The 22,957-nt window shown below is 65.3% G+C and overlaps 1 protein-coding gene across 1 annotated transcript in view; it reads left to right on the plus strand.

The window, feature by feature from the left end:
• ACT-8 (putative actin) overlaps positions 1 to 22,957 on the plus strand; it is a 131,441-nt gene that overhangs the window by 79,776 nt on the left and 28,708 nt on the right. The gene's annotated exons all lie outside the window — the stretch shown is intronic.

Consider the following 22,957-nt stretch of genomic DNA (forward strand, 5'->3'; position numbering starts at 1 on the left):
TCGTCGCTCTTCCGCGCCGCGCCTGTGGTGTGAGGCGAGGCGCTGGGACTCGGCAGGGTGGAGGGGAGTGGGCGGTGCCGAGCGGCGGAGGTCCGCCACCTTTGAGCTCGTTCCACTTGGAGTGCAGCTGCGTCACAACCTGCAGGGCAGCCGGCGGAGGCGCGGTGAGGCACGGCGAGGGAAACGGGCTGGCGGGCCGGCGGGCGGCGGCGTCGGACCGTCACGCTGTGCTCGACCTCATCCCTCACTGCGGTGTACGGATCCATGGGGTTAGCAGTGGGCAGTGCGTCCCACACACAACACAACACAACCTTACGGCGTGCAGAAAAAAAATCAATTTTCCCCCTCCGCTTACGCATAAACGTTCTCCCATCCCTCCCTTGGGTTGTGTGTTTTCTTTCTTTCTTTCTTTTAAACGCTGACCGACGAATCAAAAGCGTCGTCCCGACTTGCATGTGCATGTGCATGCACATGTGCATGTGGACTGTCTCACGCATCTCAAAAAGTTTCTTATCGCACCCAGGCTCGTTTCCTTTTTCTTGACGCTTCAGAGAGCTCCACCTAGCACCTCGTTCAAGCTTCATTCCGGCACCCTCATCCTCTCAAGAAGTGTCCAGTCAGTTCAGCGGCCTTACAACACACCTCCTAGCACGGGGAGGACGGGTCCACACGCACACACACACGCTGCGCACTCGATTGGCTCGGGAGCCGACACGAGGCACACTGTCACCGGCAACCTCATCGGACGCCGATTCTCTGACGAAGGCTCAAACCTCCTCCTTCTCTCTCGCCTCCGCGCTCTCGGTGGCGGGAGAGGCGTCCACCTCCACGAGCGGCGGCTGCGGGCCCGGCCTGGGCTCGTCCTCCGACGCGTTGCGCCGCAGGATGAAGACGGGCTCGTACCTCTGCCGGTGGTCGGCCTCTGCCGACAGGCGCGCCTCCCGCCAACCGACTCTCCCCACCTCTTCCCAGCCAGCTAACATGCGAGGCAGCCGCCGCCGCCCGTACCGCCGGTGCAGGTTCCACACGAGCAGGTCGGGGCCGACTGGCAGAGAGATAAGCAGCTTTCCGCCTGGCCTCAGCGCGCGCCACGCTGTCCGCATCGCCAGCAGATCGCCGTCAGGACGAAGCGGGTCGCCGTACCGGCCGAGTCCGTCGTGGTCGAACGCCGCGTGTGCGATCGCGAGGTCAAAGTGCCGTGCCGTGAACTGTGACACCGTAGTCGTCGACAACTGCGGATGCGGGTACTCCCTGGCGTGGTACTCGACGACAGTCACGTGGGACGCGCCAGACGCCAGCAAGAGGCACTCCACCCACGGCTCCACGCTGCCAAAGACCACGGCGCGTGAGCCATGGGTGAGCTCGCTCCGGATCGCCTCCGAGAGCCATCGCTCCGACTCTGCCCGCCAACCGTGCGGCTCACGCAGAAGCGCTTTCATCTCTTCTATCAGGGACCCGAGCTCTTCGGCCGAGTAGGCAATGGGCTCACCGCCGTCCGTCTCGTTGACGTAAAAGTGCTCGACAGGGATGGTGCCGTCGAGCGTGTAGGCGGGCAGAGCGTGCTCCGGAGGGTGTCTGGACGTCATCGGGAGGTTTGCCAGGCTAGGGTTGCTCTGGGTTGCTTGCCGTCGCTTCCGTGGCCAAGTTAGACACTTGCAGGGCAAAATTCTTTTGATAAAAAATGGCTGCGCTTGTTTGTGTCTGTGTGTTGCTCGTGCGTGTCGTCATCATCTGTCCCGCGTCCACCCATACCGCGTTGGTGTCCAGTCCGAGCCTGACTGTTGTTCACACATACATACGTTAGGTAGTCGTGTGTGGAATAGGGAGTCCACCGTGCTGCGAACCTGTCGCTGTCCCTTTTGACAGTAGCAAGAGAACTAGGAGAGCGCAACCAGTTAGGAGGCCCGTGCCTGCCCCCGTGCCGCCGGGTGCAACTTTGTCCTATACGAGAGGGAGGGGCATCCCTGGGACCCTGTCGTGTGGGTGAACCCTGCCCATCCCCCCTCCGTGTCGCGATGCGCTCCCCGCTCCCGTTCCCCTGTGTCCCTGATCGTCCTTACAAGATCCTGCTCGCGCAGGTGGGAACCCTGTCCTTCTCCCACCCCTTGTATGTTTGGTGTGTCCGTTTTATTTATTTATTTATTAGTCGTGTGTGTACGTGACGGGTGGTGTCGTACCATATCGTTGGGCGCACGGAGGGAAGGAGAGGTGGGCTCCTGCCCGAGAAGGTCGCGGGACCTGCGCAGAGCTCGCTCTGCGTGATGCCGCTCGAGCTTGGGCGTGCACGCAAGGGGTCACGCGCAAGCAAGAGCAAACAACTGGGACGTTCACAGCTGAGCTTACCCAGAGAACGCCGTTCTCACCCATAACCCAGCTCTATGGGCTTAAAAGGCGTCTGTCTGTGTGTCCGTCCGTGTGTCCGTGTGTCCGCAGCAGCGATTTGAAGGGCAGGCTGCCACTCTCAAACCCGACACAAGCACACTCCCTTTGCTGCCACTCATAAAATCGTTGAGTCGCTTCAGTTCACGAAGTTCCCCCTTGGGCCGACCCTCCGATTTTATGAGAAGAGAACAAGGGGAGTGCGACAAGCATCAGATCACCAGGGAAAAGAAAGAAACTGGACACGCCAAGCTACGAAGCTAGGCCTTGGTCGAGGACAGACACGTCCCCACCTTTGCAGGATTGGGAGGGTTGACATCGTGATTTGCTCGAAATTTCTTTTTCTGAAAAGAAATTCCGGCTGGAGAGGGAACCCCCGACCGGGAGAGGCAGACTCCCTAGGGTGGGCGACGGCTAGCGCATCACACACCTCTCCTTAAAATCCCTGTGTGGTGGCGGCGTGCCGTCCTCCCATCCCTCCCTTGGGTTGTCTGTTTTCTTTCTTTCTTTACCGGGAGGGCCCACAGACCTACCCTACCTACCCCATCATGAGTGCCGGCCAAGGAAAAAGAACACACACCTGCCCACGAAGGAGATGACAGACTGTGCGGCACAAAGGAGAAATATTTGGACGGCCTCGTCTCGTAGGGTCATTTCGTCAGAGGTTGCGCCGGGCCCCTCTCCGTACGTCCCTGATCGACTAATCACCAGCACAACCCTACAACACACAACCGTGGCGATCCACGATGCCGGAGGGCGAGGCCACGATCAAGCGCACGCTTTCCAGCTGGGAGAAGAAGTTCGAGCAAGAGGCTCGTGCAGATAGCTCCCATCGACCGCGTTTCCATCGCCTCTCTCAGCCACGTGCCCGGCCGCCCCACACAGGAGACATCACAGTTTGTCGCCGGGGCCAAGGAGTGGCTCGCCGCCTTGCCGGAGGCGGACCATTCGGAGGTCGTGAAGGGCATGTCCAAGCGGCACAGCTTCGAGAAAAAGTTTGAGAGCGACTTCAACTTCTTTTCGGCGGTCGTGGAGTCCATGGCCAAGGCCAGCAAGGAGGACAAGGTGAAGGGCATCGCGCGGAGGCCGTCTTGGGCCGCAAAGTTTGAGTCTCCGTTGGAGACGGACCCCATCGGCGAGGTTTCGCCTGCTGCCTGATGAGCTTTCCGGCCTCGCGTGCGAAGGTGCCATGGCATGCCGTCTTGCGGTTGTTGCTAGATACGCGCGGAGCGCTCCACCGCGTACTACGATGCCGTCGCAAGACGCAACGCTAGACGTAGCATGCTTAGAGACGTAGGGCTGTGATGTGGTCTACCCCCATGTCCTACGGTTTAGTGCCTACACCACGCGTTCTCGCACGTGTTCTCTGGGGGTGCAGCGAGGCTAGCGACAGCCGACAGGCCTTCGTGTGGAGTTCGTGGTTCCCCACGGTGCGGCGGTTGTGTAAAGCCGTAGTCAGTACCACCATACAGCAGTGGGCTCTGGCCGCCAACACCGCCGTTGCCGCGTTTTGCTTGTGAATGCACCGACAGGGTAGGTTAACAATATAGTGGACAAGCCATCAACCTTCATGTGACGTGGAGAGACGAGATCACAGAGAACACGCAGCAGGCAAATGACTAGACACATCATGGCCGCCTCACGCGCGAGGAGCGGCGGGAGGAGGGCGCGCACCTCGAGGTGGCGCGGGACGGGCTCGGCGCGAGACTCACGTCTTCGCTGCCGGCCCATTCGCGCAGAGGCGACAAGGGTCGACAAAAATAAGGCCTCGAGCTCGTTGTGAGCGGGAGGGCTAGGGGGCGGGTCGTGGGCGCGCAGGCGCCTTGTCGCGAGCGGCGCCACGCCCGGAGAGGGTGAGCCCGCTCACTCGGCGCCGAGGCGCGCAAGGATGGAGCGGCCGTAGTTGGACGGCGCGGTCGCGGCGCGCAGCTTGTCGATCGCGTCGGCGCGGCGGCGTGGCTCCGCGACGCGCCGCACGAGCGTCTGGAGGACGTAGTTTCCAAAGGGGTGCTCCATCAGCCCGCGCAGCGCGTCGCCGGGCGGCACGGCCGGGGCGCCGAGGGGCCCGAAGACGGTCTCGCACATCTGGTCGAGCTGCGGCTGCTGCGCGAGCGAGAGCACCGACTCGGCCACGTTGGAGCCGTGCTTTGAGGCGGAGAGGGCGAGCAGGCGCGGCAGCAGCTCATTGGCCATCGCCTCGCGCTGCGGGGCGCTCGCGTGGCGGAGGGCGACCTGCACCGCGTAGTTGGCGAAAGAGTGCGTCGCCAGGTGCTCCAGCCCGCCCGCAATCAGGCCGCTCACCGCCGCGCCGATGTCCATCCCGCCCTGCGCCGCCGCCTTGAGCACGGCCTGCACGACACGGCAGCCGTTTTGCTGCGTGGCGAGCGGCACGACGTGCTCGCAGATGGAGGCGAGGATGAAGGGGGCGCGGGTCTTGTCGAACGCGGCGATGACGCCCCACGAGCCGTGCGTGTCGCGCGCCACGTCCGCGACCACGCGCAACGACCCGTCGTCCAGCTCCGCGACGAGGTCGCGCGCGGCGGCCGCCGGCATCGCGCCGAGCAGCGCCTGTACGACGCGCGAGCCCTGCGGGTTGCAGAGGAGCGCGCGGAGCTCGCCGGAGAAGGCGGACGCCATCAGGCCATGCATGTGCTCGAAGCCCGCGAGCGTCGACGCCACATAGTTTCCGAACGGGTGCCGCGCCATCAGCAGCAGGTGCGGCGCCAGCTCCTCGCTCGCGCGCGCCAGCTGTGACTTGGAGAGGCGGCCGAGCGCGTCCTGGAGGACGCGCGAGCCGCGCGCGTCGGTCGCGAGGTCGAGCAGCTGGCCCCACGGGACGCGGTTCGTCGAGAGCGCCGCCGCCGCGGCGGCGACCGCGCTCGGGCTTCCGGGGCGGTGGTGGCCTGCGCCGGTCGCGCCGGGGGCGCCGGCCGGGCTGACTGGCCGGCCGACGACCGGGTTGGCGGGCGGCATGGGCGGGACGACGCCCCACTGACCCGGCGGCGGCGGCATGTGGCCGAGCGGCGAGTTGGGCTGCGGCTGCATCGGCGGCGCGGCCCAGCCGTGCGGCATCTGCATCCCGTGCGTCATCCACATTTGCGCCATCTGCGCCTGCTGCTGCTGCAGCATGTGCTGCTGCATCATCATCTGCTGCATCTGCGCGGCCTGCTGCTGCGCGGCCTGGGCGGCCTGCGCCTGCGCCTGCGCCTGGAGCATCACCACCTGCTTGGCGAGCTCCGCAGCCAGCACCTCGGCACCACCGTCCGCCCCCGCCAGGACGCCCGGCACCGTCGGCGGTGAGAGGGGCGGGGAGAGCTGCGGCTGCGGCGGCATGGCGCCCATCGGGAGGAAGTGGTGCTGGGCCATGGGCGCCATGCCGGGCGCCAGAGCCATGGCGGGCGCCATGCCGGGCGCAAAGGTGTGCCACGCCTCAAGCTGGCCGTACGGCTCTGCCGACGAGCACAGGATGTCGGCGCCGGACAGGGCACTCAGCTCCGCGTCGGCGCCAAAGTCGGGCATGCCATCCTCGGGCGCCTCGAGCGGCGTCATGTGCGGCTTGCGCGGGCGGGTGGGGCGGCGCTGGCCATCGGACGCGGTGTCCTCGTCGGCAGCGACGGCGGGCCCCGTCTCGAAGTCTTGTTCCTTGCCCTCCCCGGCGGCAGAGGGCAGGACGCCGGCGACGAGCGGCTGCGACCAGACAGAGGACGGGCCGCGGCGCGGGCCGTTGCGTGCAGCCTCGTCGACGCGGCGCATGGCGTCGAGCGCGGTGTGCGGACCGGGCGCGAGCTCCTCGATCGATTTGGGTGGCGAGAAGCTCTCATCGATCGAGTAGGGCGGCGGCTCGACTGCCACCGGATCGGACTCCTTGTCTGCTGCTGCGTGGGGTTCGGCCCAGATGGACCCGACGGGGACGAGCGAGGGCCTCGACACCAGCGAGGTGCGCGTGGCGGCGAACGAGCCCCCGCACGGGCGCCGGGCGGCCGGCATGCTCGTGCGAGGGCAGCCGGGGGTGGCGGCGCGCCGCGCGCTGGTGCTGGTCACGAGCGACCGGGAACGCGGGTGGTCGGCATCGATGAGGTCGACCAGCGAAGCACGGCGGCCCGATCGAGTCGCCGGAGGCGTGCCCGTCGGCTTCTTGCTGCACAAAAGGTACATCTTCGAGCGCAAAGTGGCCCACCGCGACGGCGACGGCAGCGCGCCGCTCTCAGCATCCAGCTCCGACTTGACGACGAGCTTTGAGAGGGTGAAGGGATCGAGCTTGTAGCCGCATGCGTTACTAGACAGGATGTTGTCGTCCGCGTCGTCCTCGAGGCGTTCGTCGAGAGTGAGAGCGACCATACTTGTAAGGTGGCTTTGTCAGCACCGCGACTCCTTACGTCTCGATACGTGTCATCCCACTCACCTAAGAGTTTGCGTGACAAAAGAAATGCGACATGGGAGATTTTTAGTGGTATGAAGGTTGCTGCGAGAATCGGCGAGGGGCTGCGAAGAGAGATAGGAAGAGGCAGACGCCCAAGGGTTAGGGTGGGCGACGGCTAGCAACACACCTTCCTTCCTTCCTTCCTTCCTTCCCGATAGAGCCTTCCCGTGAAATCCCTGTGTGAGCGCGCCCTCTGTGCTGCGCGATCGCCAGCTCCGTTGTCCATGACTGGAGAGCCTGCCAAAACCCAAAAACCGCGATGAATCGGCGCGGCAGCGGACGGACGTCAAGAGGACGGCCGCGAAAGTGACAAAACTCAAAACTCTCGAAAGTGAGAGAGAGATTTTTAGCAATGAGTTGTTTTTTTGGTTCGAAAGTGCACAGCACAACAAAAGTGACCAAACAACTCTAACACTCACACGTCATTTGGGGCCTGGAGCCCTCTCTCAAACGTGTGTGGTGGCGGCGTGCCGTCCTCCCATCGATCCCTCCTTCGACCTTTGGGTGGTATGTTTTCTTTCTATCTATCTATCTTTAACCAAATGTGCTTTCTCAGAGGCGTCGTCAGGGAAAGGCATCACCAAAAACAACACTCTCCCACAGTGCAAAAGTGAAATCGCGATCGGCAATAACAAACAAATCAAAAGCGAGGCGAACCGCGCCATTCGCTCAACTGAGGTTTTCTGATGAGTCGTGTCAGGTTGTTCTCAGTTCTGACATCGCCCATGGGGGTCATATCGGTTTCATCTCGCCCACAGAGGGCGGGGGCGCGGGGAGTGTGTTTTGCAGTCAGTGTCGATCATCAGGCCGCGAGAGCGCGTCGTCGCCGCCGGGTATCCACAATATCGGGGACGGGCCGTAATATACCTAATACACACGTCTCTCGCCCTCGAGAGACACGCCCCGGGGCGCTTCGCACCAAGCACTCCCTGCACAAGTACGAAAATAGGCCGTTTTCGAGGTGCCTCCTCCTCTCTCTTCACGCGGCGGACGAGGCGACCGGGACCGCCTCCTCCTCGAGCCAGTAGATGGCAAACAGCTTGAAGGCGAAGAAGGCGGCGAGGTACGAGCCGAAGAAGCCGTTGCCCGTGAAGACGAAGAGGCGGAAGGTGAGCACGCCCGCGGCGACGACCCACAGGACCAAGAGAAATGCGGCGAGCGCCTTTAGCATCGGCCTCTGCTGCGCGGCGTCAAACTTTGCAAAGACGAGGACGAGGCTGATCAGGATTGTGAGCACGCCCGCGACGATCCCAAAGACCGCCTCGCCCGCCTCTGCGGGCTCTATGCACGCCAGCAGCACGACGAGTGCTGCGCAGCCGAGCAGTGCCGCTTGCGCCTGCATGTCTGCCTCGTTTTCAAAGCTGGAGCGCATGGTCGCGCCGTACCCGCGGACGCGATCCCGCACGCTGTCGTGCACGTCGGCGAGTGCTAGCACCGCCGCGACAAAACCACCCCAAAGCGCGAAGTAGCCGTTGGTCGTCGCCTTGAAGGGGTCGAGAAAGGTGCACACGCCGGCGCCGACGCCCCACCACAGCACGAGAAACATGGCCAGCGTCTGCTGCACTGTAAACGAGCTGTCTCCGACGGCATTGCTGAGCCCCTTGCCGTCGTGGATGACGTGCTGTAGGAGGAGAGAGAGGGAGAGCACGAGGCCGACCACGCCGACCGAGATCGCATACGCCGGGTAGCCTTCTGGCGAGCCTGGTATGTTCTCGTATGGCAGCGCACCCGCAATGATGAGCCACACCGAGGCGAATACCATCGCGAGCATCTTGGTTGGGAAGCCCTTTTTGATCCCAAGCTGCTCGATGCGGCCTCTCGCCCGTGCGGTGGCGGGAGCGGCAGGCTTGATCGCCGCCTGCACCTCAACGGCCACGTCTTCGGCAGGCTTGACAGCAGCCTCCACTGTGCTCTCGACGCCCGCGGTGCTGGGGTACATTAGTGTCTTCGGCGCTGCTGGGAGATTCTTCTCTCTTCGACGCAATCAATTCCGGACGCGAAAGCCCAGCGTAGAGGGCGTCGTGAGCCTTTGAGGGCGTCGTGTAGCCCTCCTTTGGGAAGCGCGGCTCGACCCTTCCTTGAGCCGCTGGGCGGGGTCAGGAAGAATTGTCCCGAAGGGAGGCTAATGACTGCACTCCAAGTGCTCCAAGTGCGATTTAGAGCCAATTCCCTCGTCTGACCGTGTGCGAAGAGAGATAGGAAGAGGCGGACGCCCAAGGGTGGGCGACGGCTAGCGCATCACACCCCTCTCCTTAAAATCCCTGTGTGGTGGCGGCGTGCCGTCCTCCCATCCGCATCCCTCCCTTGCGCCTTGGGTGCTTGTCCGTTTTCTTTCCTTTTCTTTCCTTTGACCGTGGGCAGTGGGGACTGGCTGAAAAAGAAAGTAAGCCAAGATTGCTACCCCTCGAGCGCCTGCTTACGACTGTACAGCACGTACCGGGTCAACGCTACAGACCCACACATAAGCTCCCTCGAGGCCGCGCGGAGAGATGCGCGGCACGTACCGTCCCAAGCGCGGCGCCGCGCATCAACTATTCGGCGCCCGCCCACCCGCCCGCGCGTCAGCTGTTCGATCGCGACGCCCGCCTGCCGCGGCTTGCGCTCCTCCGGACCGCTCGAGCACCCTCGAGGTCGAGCCGCGCCGCGGAGGCGAAGTCACCGACGACGAGCTCGCAGCGGCGGCGGTTTCCCACTGCCTCGCCACATCCTTGACGCTCTTGCCGCGGTTGGCAATCGACGGTGAGACGGCCTGCAAGCCGCCGGCAGGCCCGTCCGACCGCGGGCCGGTGGTGGGCGGCGTGAGAACGCCTCCCTCGCCCGCACCGGCGGCAGACGGCTCCGCCTCCGCCTCCGCCGCCTGCACCGTCGGCGTCCGAGGCAGCCAATCCTTGGCCAAGGGCGAGCGCGGCGGTGGCGAGCGCGGCGGTGGCGAGGCGTGCGAGGGCGAGGCTGGCGCCTGGTCGCGCGCACGCAAGGGCGACCGCATCGGCCGCGAAGCCGCCAGAGACATCTCGCGCAGGGCGGAGGAGTAGCTCTCGCCCTGCGGCGGCGGCGGCGGCGGCGGCGTCTTGAGCGCCAACCGGGGCGGAATCCGCACCTGCGGCGCCGCCTGAGGCGCCTCCTCGGCCGTCGCCCCATCGCTCCCCTCGGGCGCTGCCGGGATCGACGGCTCGGGCGGTGGCGCGGCCGGGCTAGAGGCTGGCGGCGGAGGGGTGGAGATGGGCGGTGGAGGGGTGGAGATGGGCGGTGGAGGGCGGCCAGACGCGTCGAGCGGTATCTCGACCGCAGGCGAGCACGGCGCGGCGGGCGGAGGCGGCGCCGGCGACAGTGCAGGTGCCGTTGCCGGTGTGCGGCTCTCTGCCGCGGAGCGGCTGGCCCGCAGCAGTTCCACGTCCGCTCGGGAGGGCCGCGGCGACGTCGGCGCGATGGCCCGCCGCGAGGAGGACATCATGTCGGAGATGCGCGCCCGCTCGACGTCGGAGTTGGAGCGCAGCAGCGCCATCGTCGCTTTGATCCCCTCGCGAGCGGCCGAGTACGGGGACAGCTCGATCGAGCCAGCCTCGCCGCCCGCCGCCGCCGCCGCGCCCTGCGCCGGCCGAGCCACCGTCTCCGCGCCCGCCTCCGCCGCTCCTCCCGTCGCAACCGCCGCCGCCTCGACCGGCTCGGATCGGCAATCGCTCCGCCGCTGCCTCTGCTGCGCCCCCCCCGACCCGCCGGGCACACCCTCCGCTGCCGCCTTGTCCTCCTTGAGCTCCCAAAACGGCTTCGACTTCTTGCCCAATCTCCTCCCCACCTGCTGCTGTGCCGTCGCCGACGCCTCCGACGCCTCCGAGGCAGCCGCCGCGCCCGAAATTGGCGAGGCTGCCGGCGGGACTCCTCCCGAAACCTCGACGGTACTGCGGCGCGGCGACGTGTCGAGCGCAGCGGAAGCGGCCGCCGTCGTAGGAGAGATCGCCACGGCCGACGCCCTCGCCTCCTCGCCACCGCCGTCGCTCCCCTCCGGCGTCAGCGCGCGCAGGGCGGCGGCAACCTCGCGCGCCGCATCTGCGGTCGGCAGCCTTAGGCTCAGCCGGCGGCCTTGGTGCTGCAGCCGCACCTCGGGCGCCCTCGCGTCCTCCGTCACGCCCGAAATTGCGGCGCACTTGAGCAGGAGCTCCTCGGGCGCCTTGGCCGGGCCCAGCGTGCGTGTTTCGTCGGCGGCGGTGCGGACGCGCCCCCCGACGCGGTGCGAGAAGCGCAGCCGCAGCGCGTCCAGCTCCGCGTCGTGCGAGAGCGTAGCGTGCCGCCACTGCTGCCGCGAAAACAGCCCGGCGCCCAACACCCGCCCGTGCTGCCGCAACACAACCTCGCGCGCGGGCAGCAGGACGAGCCGCTCCGAGGGGTCGTCGGCAAGCGAGCGCTCCTGCTCGCGCAGCCACGTCAGCTGCGCCTTCGCCGAGCCGCTCTCCTCGGCGTCGGACTTGTCGTGCCCGGAGGTCGACCCCGTCGCCTCGCCCTGCCCCGGGGAGGCATCCTCCGCCGCAGCAGTGCCTCCGCCTCCGCCTCCGCCTCCACCTCCGCCGCCGCCGACAGCGGGGTCGCTGCCGCCGCCGCCACCGTCACCAGCACCGCTCCCGCCGGCGTCGCCGCCGCCGAGCTCGCGCCTGTGCCTCGGGGACGAGCCGGCCGCCGCCAGGCCGAGGCCGAGGCTCCTCCCTCGCTCGGCCAGGGAGGCGATGCCACGCAGTCCGCTGCGGATGCTGACGAGGGCGTCGCCCCGCTCGCTGCCCCGCTCGCCGCCGCCGCCGCCGCCGCCGCCGCCGCCGCCGCCGCCGCCGCCGCCGCCGCCGCCTCCCGCGTCGGACGGCGTGATGGCCTTTTCCCTGCCCGGCGAGGGCGGCGGCTCGGTCGAGCGGGAGGAGCGCGGGTCGAAGGACTCGCCCGACCCGGCCGCCCAGTTCTCCGCCTCGCACATCGCGTGCAGCGAGCGAGGGATGTCTGGGTCGAGGGGCGGCGCCTCGTCTGCAGAGAGCGAGCGGCTCTTGAGCCACGGGTGGCGCAGCGCGAGCTTGGCGCTGGGCCGCGTGGCCGCGCGCGGGGAGAGGAGCGAGCGGAGCAGGTCGACGGCGCCGGCAGAGATGCCGCTCGCCTGCCGGGCAGGGGGGGGAGGGGGAAGGGGGGTGGAGCGGTTGTCGGGGGAGCGGCGGGGGGTGTCGCACCGGCTCCGGCCCGCGCTCGCCGTCCCCCTCCCTCGCCGAGGGAGGTTGCGGAGTGTGGGTGGCGAGGGCGGCGGCCGGGGCGGAGGAGAGGGGCGGGGGCGCGCCTCCCACGCCTCCTTGTCCCAGTCGCCCTTGAGGATCCGCTCCTCGGTCGCGGTGGCGGAGGGGCCGCGGAAGGGGTGGCGGCCGAGCAGCAAGACGGCGAGCAGCACGCCCACCTGGCCGCGGTGCCGCGAGGACGCTGTGAAGAGCTGTGAAGAGCCGCGCAGCAAAAGGAAGGGGAGGCGGGGCGGGAGGAGAGAAGTGTGTGGGCTCACCGCCCACACGTCCACTCGCTCGTCGTAGGCCCCGCGGAGCATCTCTGGCGCCTGCACGCAGCGGCGGCGGCGGGTGTGTGTGTGTGGGGGGGGGCTTCGGTTGGCACGCCGCAAAAAGCGGTGGTGAGGGAAGTTGCGGCTTGGCCGCGCGCGGTGGCCCTCGCCGCGCGGCGGCCGGTGGCGGCCGGCCGGCGGCGAGGGAGTGTGCGAGCTATGCGCGGGGAGGCCTGTGCAGTCTATGGCTCGGGGCGCCATGTAGTCGACGGTGCCGCAGAGCTCGGAGAGGGGGTCGTCCCCCGCCGTGTGCCGCGTCGCCAGCCCAAAGTCGACCAGCTTGAGCCGCGCGTCGTCCGACGGAGAGCCGAACAGCAGGTTTTGCGGCTTGATGTCGCGGTGCACGATGCCGAGGTCGTGGCAGCACCTGACGGCCTGGAGGCACTCGTAGGCGAGCCGCGCAGCGAGGCGCTCCGAGTAGGGCTCCTCCCGCGCCAGCAGCCACTGCGGCAGCTCGCCGCCGCCGCACAGCTGCAGCGCCAGCAGCACGTAGGTGCCGTCGTCCGCGGTGCCGTAGAAGCGAGGCATGTGCCGGTGCTGCGTGCGGCCGAGCTCGGCGGTGATGTCGACCTCGCGCTGGAGCAGCTCCTGCCACGGCGTGGTGGCTCCGCCCGCCTCGGCCTGCTCCCGCGTCCGCTGCTTGCTGATCGCCTTGACACACATCACCTTCCGGCCGAGGGCGCCGCCGAGCGACATCGTCGCGAGGTGGACGGAGCCAAAGGCGCCGAGCCCGAGCGGGTCTGGGTCCACCTCGAAGGCCGGCCCGAGCGCGGAGAAGTCGGGCTCCTCCTCGTGCTCCATTTTGGGAACACGAGCGAGCGCGGCACAGTTCTCAAGCACCGCCTTTGGTTCGAAAGAATACCTTGCCAGGCGTATATTATTTTTGCTTGGGGCGGCCCTCATGATGAAATTCTGCAAAAACCCTGGCCGGCCCCTGCGGTGCCCCTACCTACCTACCTACCTACCTACCTTACTTATGGGAAACTAAAAAAGAAATCATGGGAGGGGTGAAGGTGGGGTACTATACCAACTAGAGTGATGGTTGGTGGTACTCTCCTGCATCCACAGTCCTTCTTGTGACATGGGAGGCCACTCTCAAGCCCTACAAGCATCAGATCACCCATTTGGGGAGGGTTGACATCGTGATTTCCGCGGAAAATTTCTTTTTCTGCTGTGAAAATTCCAGCTTGAAGAGAGGGAAAAACCCGACGGGAGGGCCCAGACCTACCCTACCTACCCCGTCATGAGGGCCGCCCCAAGCAAAAATAATATACACCTGACCTTGCCAGAATTTATACCGGTAGGCGTGTGCCGATAACGAAGTGCAGATCTTCTCTTCAGCCTGCCGAGAGCTTCCTGGCCCGCGCGCGCGCTCCGCCTGCCGCGCGGAGCGACTCGGTGGACGTCCGAGCCCGCCGCCCCTCGCCACTGCTCCCTGCTGGCCCATTCAGCGCGACACCGCCGGCGCTGCGCCTGCTTCCTTGTGCGCCGCTGGACGTCGGCCGAAAAGACCGCTTCCCTCTGGGGACCCGACTCCGCGAAGATCGCGCGCGCGTCGTGAATGCGGCGCGCGCGCGATCTCTGCTCCCGGGCACGCCGGTCGCAGTGGCATGGGATCCCAGGCTCAAAACATCGTGCCCAACAGCGAGAGCGCCGCCGCTGCTCCTCCTCCCGCCGCCGCTCCGCTCACCGAGACAAACTCGGTGCCGCCGTTCTCGCCGCCGCCGCCGCCGCCGCCGCCTCGCCCCTCGCCTCCGTCACCGCCGCCCTCCATCTCGCGGCGGCGTCCCTCTGAGATGGCGCGGGCGCCTCGCTCGCCGGCGCCTCGCCGCTGCCCCCCCCTCTCGCCGCCGCTCCGCTCGTGGCCGCCGCCTCCCCTGTCAATCCCGCCGTCCGCACCACCGCTGCCGCCGCCTCGCGCCTCGCCGCCGCCGCCGCCGCCCTCCCCCTCGCCGCTGAGCGGTGCTTGGCGAGCCTTCTCACCCGCCCCCGGACGCGCTGGCCGCTGCGCGCACAGCCTGTGGGTCAGCCTGTGCACACTCTCTCCTTCTCTGTACTATCCCGCCGTCCGCACCACCGCCTCGCGCCTCGCCGCCGCCGCCGCCGCCCTCCCCCTCGCCGCTGAGCGGTGCTTGGCGAGCCTTCAGTGACAAGGGCCTTCTCACCCGTGTCGCCCGGCCCCGGGCGCTGGCCGCTGCCTCTGCCAGCACAGCCTACCCCTAGGAGCTAGGTGCACACTCTCTCCTTCCTCTGTACTCTGACTGCGCCGCCGGCGCCGCCACGCATGCAGTTGGGTGCTTGGGTCAGCGGCGTGAGCCGAGAGGTGGCCCACGCCGCTGACAGCGCTCAGCGCGGGGGGGGGGGGAGGGCCGGGAGGGGGCGCCCCCCGCGCCCACACACGCCCGCGCGCCCAGCGCAGCAGCACGACGGCTCCTCTCGCCACCCCACGCGCGGGGGCGTGACGTCTGTAGCGAGGCGACGGACGGTGGGACGGTGTCCGACCCGTTCTGGGGTTTTCATATGATGCCGCTCTACTCGTATCGCGACCAATAAAATACCGCCGGGGGAGGCCTGCGCAGCCTCTAACTATTTGGCAGTGTGACAGAGGCCTTTTTCGGGTTCCAGAACTATCTTGTTCCCGACACCGAGACAGAGATCACTTCTTCTGTGGTGCGTGACCTAGTAGTGTCCCCAGCTCTGGGCGTGTCCGGGGAGGGCGATGTGGGTGCGAGTCGAGACAATGTTCGTGACCCACCCATCACGTTAGTCCAGCCAGCGCATAATTCTCACGTCTCACCTGCAAGCCCCTCCCTCACTCGCGCTCGGTGGAGGAGGCCTCGCCCGAGGCGGCGAGCCAGCTCACCGGCGTGGCGAGGTCAGCGTGGTCAAAACGTGAGAAGGCAAAATCGGTGCGGTGGGGCCCGAGCAACTCGTACAGCGCGGCGGTGCCCTCGATCGCGCCTTCCGCCTGCAATGTCAGTGTGGCAGAGTGCGGATGCTGTGCGTATGCGCTGATTGTTGAGTAGATCTAATCAATGGCGCCATGGCCGAGGTTGTGAAGCGGCCCGAGAGCGGGTAGCTGTCGACTTTGCCGTTGCGCGGAGCGGCCGACGAGAAGGACTGTCCCACAAGGCCATGCGGTAGGGCCCGCGCCGCCGCCCCGGCGACAGGCTTGAAGGTGAGATCGAGCCGGTGGGTCGGCCCGCTGACTCGATCGTACACGAAGTTGCCGCGCACCACCACGGTCCAGTCATCGCGGTACTTGAAGGTCGCGCTAGAATACCTGCGCGTACGCCACTCCAGCCATGAAGTGGGCACAACGGCAGCTGTGGACTGACCGTGGCTCGCCTCATCTGAATGTTGAGATCGCCGCAGCACTTGTAGCCGCCGAGGCCCATCTTGAAGTAGCGGCCAGAGCACGTCCCGTTGATCACCTTCCAACCTGTGCGAGGGACACGCCGCTCGACGTAATCCTGCGTGGGTGAGACCGAAGGGCAGGGAGAACGTGCAACCAGCGCGCCGGTATTGAACTCGTCGAGCTCCTTGGCCCAGAAAGAGGCTTTGTCGCTCAGCACACTCATCAGCCCGAGGTCTGCCATCTGAGCCTTCGGTGGATGAAGGCCGAATTTGCTATTTGGGGATGTGGGGCCTGAATGTCCAATGAAGATTCGCGCGCGAAGTCGGTAAATAGTGTTTCGACCAACCCGACCGTCCCGATCGCGACGGACAAACACGGCGCTCCGCTCTCTCTGCCACGCAAGCAGACGGACGTCACTCCTGTGCTGAGGCGGCGCGAGGAGCAGCGAAAGCGGCGGGCAGAGGGCACGCTGTTCAAGTCGTCGCCCGGCTGAACGCACCGCGCAGACGCTTTGAGTTTTTGCACCTCGTCCTCGCCACGCATGGGAGGGGGTGGCTAAGCGAGAAGTGATGGGTGACGTTAATAACGGTAAAGCGACGTTTTATTTTTTATCCCTTTACTCCATCCATTGCTAGGAAAGCGACGTTTTAAGAGAAAACGAGGATTTGCGAGGCGTAGGTTGCCACGACACACTCGCACGCGCGTTCCATCCTCGAGCTGCACCACGTACCGATCGGCTTCAGCTGAGTAGCCGGCGATTGTGCCACACTGTTCATTCATGACGGTATGGGCAGCAAGCTTACACAGCGCTACCTTGGTTCCTGCAGGCGGGACGCAGCGGCTCGCATCGACGTCATCATCGTCATTTGCCATCTCGGCATCGTCGGCGCATTCGTGCTTTGCTCCGTACATATCGACTAGCGCAGCGCGGCCAGAGCTCGTTTGGAGCTTCGAGACGAGCTCGAGCACCTGCAGGGGTGGGGGCTGCGACTGGTTGGGCGAGAAACGTGCGGCAGCGGCAGTGGCAGCGGCGGCTTGCCTGCGGCAGCTCATCTGTGCCGGCCGCGTCTAGCACCATGCTCATAACGCTTTTTCGACCCTCGACGCAGGTTCTTCTTGGCATTGGCACGCTCTTCGCCGCCGACGATCTCATACGTGTCCCCTTGCATCTCCGCTGCGTGAACACTCCATTCTTCCACCACGAGCTCGAGTGTGTCGGCCAGCGATCGAGAAGTTGCTTGTTTGGGCCGTGCGACATCGAGGAGACGCTGCAGCATCTTGACGGCGTAGCCATCGTCGGGGTCCTCGCCAGCAACGGCTCCGCTTTCGCCCACCTTCCTCTTGCCGCCAGCGTGTCGGAGCGTCGACCGTCGAGAGCATCGTCGCTAATGCGCGCGAAACGGACGGATGACGGTGCAACTCCGAAACCACCCCCTCAGTTGCGGGGGAGAGACTTATCAATGAAGATTCGCGGCGCGCGAAGTCGGTAAATAGTGTTTCGACCAACCCGACCGTCCCGATCGCGACGGACAAACACGGCGCTCCGCTCTCTCTGCCACGCAAGCAGACGGACGTCACTCCTGTGCTGAGTGAGCCAGTTCGAAGGCTGGGTGAAGCGCACCGGACGGTTTCAACGCCTCGTTGAACAGGGCTCCGTTTACATCAAAGGCACTGTCTATGTCCGCGGCCGCGATGACCTCGCGATCCTCGCCAGCGGCACGCGACAGGCCCTACGTACACCTTCCAGAAACCTTGCCCCGCGACCCCGGGCCGCGTGCAGCAGTTTCAAGTCGTTCACGGGCGAGGAAGTGCCCGACGTCCCGACCTCCGACATGGACCCCCTTGGAGCGCTCGCCCAGCTCAAGGTCAGCGTCGCCGCGCGGTCGAGGAGGAGGACGGCACGCTCGCGCGCTCGCTCTACGAGATCATCGAGGACAAGTCGTGGGCTAACGACCTCATCGTTCAGGCCAAGCGGAGCGGCCTCAAGATGCTCGAGCTTCTCCGCGCATTCGCCGACACTGCCGATGAGTCCGACACGGCGACCGCCCAGATCGCGTACAACAAGCACACGCAGGGCAACATCCCAGGCGCGCTCTTTCGCGAGTCCTTCGCGCTTCCCAACCTCAATCAATACAACGATTATGAGCTTCTGAAACTGACAGGCCAAAGATCAAACGCCGCGCTCGTGGTTTAGTGGTAAAATCTCCGCCTCCCACGCGGAGGCCCCGGGTTCGATTCCCGGCGGGCGCACTTTTCACCAATTCACCAAATACGCACCATCCCTACGCGTTTTCCAAATGTTTATCCAAACCTTTTCTGTTTCCTGGCGGGCGCACTTTTTCACCTATCTGCGCACCATCCCTACGCGTTTTCCAAATGTTTATCCAAACCTTTCTGTTTCCTTCTGCGGACGGGCCCTCCACCCTTCACGTACGTACTTAGTCCCCACCATTGCTGTCGTGGGATCGCTTGTGATGTGAGAGAGGCCGTTGTGTTCTTGAATTAGCCGCTTTCTCTGTTTTCGCTTGTCATAGAGAGGTGGTAAGCCAAATCGACTTTCTCCATTTCCATTCTCTTGTCAGATGTACATGCTTCGGCTTCGCCCAGTGACTCGGCTCGCGCCTCCGTGCTGCAGCCGGCGCCCGCTAACCAGCGGCGCTGAGACGGTTCGCACGAGGCTCCTCCGACTGTGCGACGAGCACGGCGCCGGAAACGCGGACCTGGACGACGACCTCGCGCTCAAGAGCCGCCTGCTTGCGGCGTGCGAGCAAGAGTTCAGTCTCGTCGTCCCCAGCGCGGATCTCGGGCGCGTGCGAAGCGTCGATGAAGCGATCTCCTACTTTGAGCGCCGGGGCGCTGGGCCCAGCGAGACGCACTGGTCGCGCGAGCTGCCTTCCAACGTGACCCTCGACGAGGAGGGCATCAGTCTGATCGAGGGTGCTGACGAGACCGCGACGCGCAACAGGAAGCCACGAAGGCCGAACGACCTCATGGGTGTCGGCTCAGGGTGATTGTCATCGCTTCCGTGTCGTCCTGTCCTCTGCGCGCGCATGTCGTCGTCGTCCTGAGGCAGAGCTCTCCAGGATGCACGGCCAAGCAAGACTAAGAAACCCGCTCTAAACTCTAAATCTGAGCCTGCATTCGTCGTGGCATGAAAGGCTAGACGCACGCCCGCTACGTACGTATCTGTGTAAGTGTATGACCACAAGAGCGATGTCTGATGGGCAGCGCCCACCCCCACATCCCGTCGCCGGATTCGTCCGCGGACCGCGCCGAGAGCGAGACCACAGACCAGCGCGCCAGACGCAGCGCCGAGCAGGCGCCGAGACTCTCCCCGTAAATAAGAGGAGGACACACGACATGGACAAGATCATACCGTGGCCGGTCTCGACACAGGTCACAGCGAGGCCTGGCACTTGGGGCCTTGGGGGGGGGGGTGCGGGTTGGCGCTCCTGGCGGGAGATATCATCTCGGACAGGCGTGTGGCTCCGGCACACACCCCACAACAGGGCCGTCGTTTGTGTGAGTGAGACCAACGCTCAGAGTGTCTCTTGAGCCGTGTCTCACATGTGGCCCTCGGATGTGTAGCAGGTACGCGTGTCATCCATCCGTCTGCCGAGCCGCGACGCTGCTGCTGCTGCTGCTCGGCGCCTCCGAGGATGCCCCTCCGGTGAGCCCGCACGCCCACTTGCACGTCTTGCCGAGGTGGGAGCATCGGCCAAAGCGTCTTCGCTTCCCATAGGGCGGCGACTCGTTGTAGTCGAACGGGTCCCAGGCGCTGGCGGCCGTTCAAACCTCGGGCGCGCGCGCCGATGGGGGGTGGGTGTGTCTTGCTTGCTCCACACCGAGCGCCATCGGTCCGGACCGGCGTGCTCAATCAGGGTCGGCCTGCACAAGGTCTGAGCCGCGGCCGCTCGGCGCCAAGTGCAGTGTCACGCTCGCGCTGGAGCGGGACACAATGGGGAACCCTCGTTTCCTAGTCACTCGGTCCCCCAACGGAAGAGGCCTCGCTCCTATTGGAACACTCCAACATCAGATTTGCCTCTCCCTTTTTCAGTGTATGTGGCTCTTACGTACATTCCCGTAGTTTTTGAGCCGGAAATTTTCTTTTCTCTTTTGGGTCCTGTGGGCACCCTAGCAAAGATGGGCTCTATGGCTCAGACTGGACTCCTCTTGGTCCCTTCTGTTGCCCTAGGCCACACCTGGGCCTTACCTGGGGTTCTGGGGGCCGGCCTGGGTTTGCCTCCGCAAAGGGGCCCGATCAATACTTGAGTAGTTACCTGTTAGTCAGTATGATATAGCTGTATGTGCCGACGTCGGTTGCTCGGCGTCGTGTTGCGCCGCTACTGGAAGTGCGCGCATGTGCAGTTGATGTGTGTAGACGATCGTTCACTACCTGTAGGGCTGGGCACCGTCTCCTGCTAGCGGTCCCTTTCGTCGATACCGGCTCCATCCCCCCCCCGAGGAACCAAGACAAAAAAATCCAATGCGCCAGCCGGCGGAACGCGCGCCAGGGGAATGGCGGCCAAAGCGCGGCTCGAGGCGCTAGAGGCAAAGCTCCAGGCCCTGTACGCAAAGGGTGGCGAAAAGAACGAGTATGTCGGCGGGTTTGGCGGCGGCCACCTGCACGCGGAGTCGTTCGAGGCGGTGCAGGCGCACGAGGAGGAGCGACGGAGGCTGGCTGCGGAGGTGAAGGAGGCGCGTGCCGAGATGAAGCGCGAACGCGCATCGCTCAAGGAACGCGCCGCTGGGACGCACGATGCGGGCGTTTGGACCTCGTCGCTGCTGCGAGGCGATGAGCGCTTCACCTCGACGGACGGTGAGCTAGAGCGCGACCTGGCGCAGGCCACATATGGTCTCGTCTCCGCCGCAGACTTCCGTCAGAAGAAGGAGGAGGTGGAGGCGGCGCACGCACAGCGCGAAGAGGCGGCCGCCGCGGCGCTCGAGCTTAAGCGAGCAGCAGAGGCTGCGGAGCGCAAAGAGCGCAAGAAGCAGAAGCGCAAGGCGCAGGCGAGCAAACTGTCGTTCGAAGACGAGGACGGGGACGGATGAGCGGCTCGTGGTTCCGCGCGGTATACTTTACGTACTGTACTACTCTCGCCGTCGTGCTCTCATCACCGCGAGCCACCGCGCTGTGAAGGGTGACGTCAACACCATGCGAGAGGGGGCGGGGGGGGGTTCACCTCAGGTTTCCTCACAGATCGGCTCAACAGAGTGAGTAGAGAGAGTAGAGGAGTCGGCGACGCTCGGACTGCTCTGGGGTCTCTCTGTGCCTAGCTCTCTCCTCTCTGCCGCGCGGGCAGCGCGTGCGATTTTTCACCACCCATGCGCCACCGCGCACGCGACGTGCCCCGCTGCCGGCGCACGAGTCACGAGAATCGAGATGGCAGGAACGGCAACTGGGGTCCGTTCTGACTAGTACATGTAACACGTTCTGCCAGTACATGTACACGGCGGAGGAGACGACGCGGTCGTGCCGACATACTGCTTCGAGATCAAGGAGGTGATTGGCATGCGCTTCGCCGACCCTGAGCGGCATAGTCTGAGGGTATCCTAAAAGTTCGGCCGATTTGGGTCAAAACGCTAAAAGCACGGCTAGCCGTAGATTTGGGGCAAAACGACAAAAGTGGGCCCGCCCGGGGCAAAATGGTAAGAGTCGCGCCGCCGCAGGCGCGCGAAAATTTTGGACATTCTACTCGGTCCGGCGAATGCCACTAGCCCCCCCAAGCCGGCAGATGGTACCTCGGCAGCTGCAACCAAGCCAGCGGGTGAAGTGTTGTGGGAGGATGCGTCCTTATGTGTCACAAACTTGTAGCGCTACATGTTTGGACACACACCGGCGGGCGCTTTCGAGGGGCGAGCGGCAGCATTTTTTTAGCCATAGTGTGCGGGAACTACTTTGCCGTTGCGGGACGATAGGGATAGCTAGTACTTGCTGCACCCGCGGCGCGCAGCGCCGAAGAAATTTTTGAAACATGCTAAAAGTTGGGCGCTCCGAGACGACCAAAGTGGTAAAAGTCGCACTCTCCCCTGACCCGATCAAAAGCGTAAAAGCACCCGAGGCTCCAGAAACCTAACCCTCAGACTATGCTGAGCGGCTCCTCGGGAAGAAGCGGCGCAATGAGCTGGCCGCGGCGGAGACGTCGCTGTGCTACCTCACCCGCGCAAGTTTGGAGAGGACCAGAATGACGACGGCTTCATTGATACGCGCTGGGCCGAGCTCGTGGAGCTGTAAATAAAGGTACGACAACTGGCAACTGCGGCAAGCAGAACCTGAACCGGGCACTCAAGGCGTACCGCACGGCGGAGAAAAAGGCGGCGAACGAAGCCATTGTCGGCTTTGAAGAGGATGAGGGAGGACTGATGAGCCGCGTCACTGGGTCCCTGTGCCTGTCTGCTGCTAGAGAGAGTTACAGAGAGAGGCTTCGGGTCTCAGCGCCTCAGGCGGGCCGCCCCCAGTGGCCGGTGTTCTGAACGTTTCTAAGAACGCATTCCGAGCCTCGCCATTCTGATCATTCCCGTTACCTTGCCAAGTCAGGGAATGGGGCGTGTGGGCGCCGCGCCCGCGGGGCCGGCCCCCCGCCGCCTCGCCCTCGCGCTCGGCCCTCGAGCCTCGTCTGCCTCGAGCCTCGGCTCGGCCTCGGCGCCTCGCGCCTCGGGCGCCCCGGCGCCTCGCTCGCTCGCCCTAACCTTTGTTTGGATACAAAATGCGGTTTGGCGCCGACGGAGGACCGCCCTCTCCACACCACCCTCGCCCAGGGATCTACAATGCTGTCTTAAGGTCCGACCTGCGGGCACCGCCTGCACCGGCCACCGGCTCGGTATACAAAATCTGCCCGCGGGCTGTCGATGTGTTTTCTGTTGGGGTATCACCTGGCGAGGCACTCCCACGCCTCACGGGGTCCCCCCTTGCCCGGGGGGGCGAGGGAACCCGAGAGCCGGGGCGAGCCTCGGCGAGACTGCGCCAGCTGTTTTCACAGCAGGCTGGAAGGTTCTCGAGTACCTCGCCAGGGTATCACCGAGGACTGGAGTCGGAGCTCGCTGGGCCCCGCGTAGCTGTTGAGCGCTGTGGAGGTCTTTCGACACCGATATCGTTCAAGCCCAATGCCATTTTTGCTAGCTGCTGCGACCGCCCTGAGCCTCGCGCCGGCTATCACGCACACCCATCGCGCCTCGTACGCTCCTCGCCACGATGCGCTGTCGCCCGGACAACGCCCGGACACGCCACGCA

This window comes from Emiliania huxleyi (genome assembly GCF_000372725.1).
Source record: "Emiliania huxleyi CCMP1516 unplaced genomic scaffold EMIHUscaffold_46, whole genome shotgun sequence".
Classification (NCBI taxonomy): domain Eukaryota; phylum Haptophyta; order Isochrysidales; family Noelaerhabdaceae; genus Emiliania; species Emiliania huxleyi.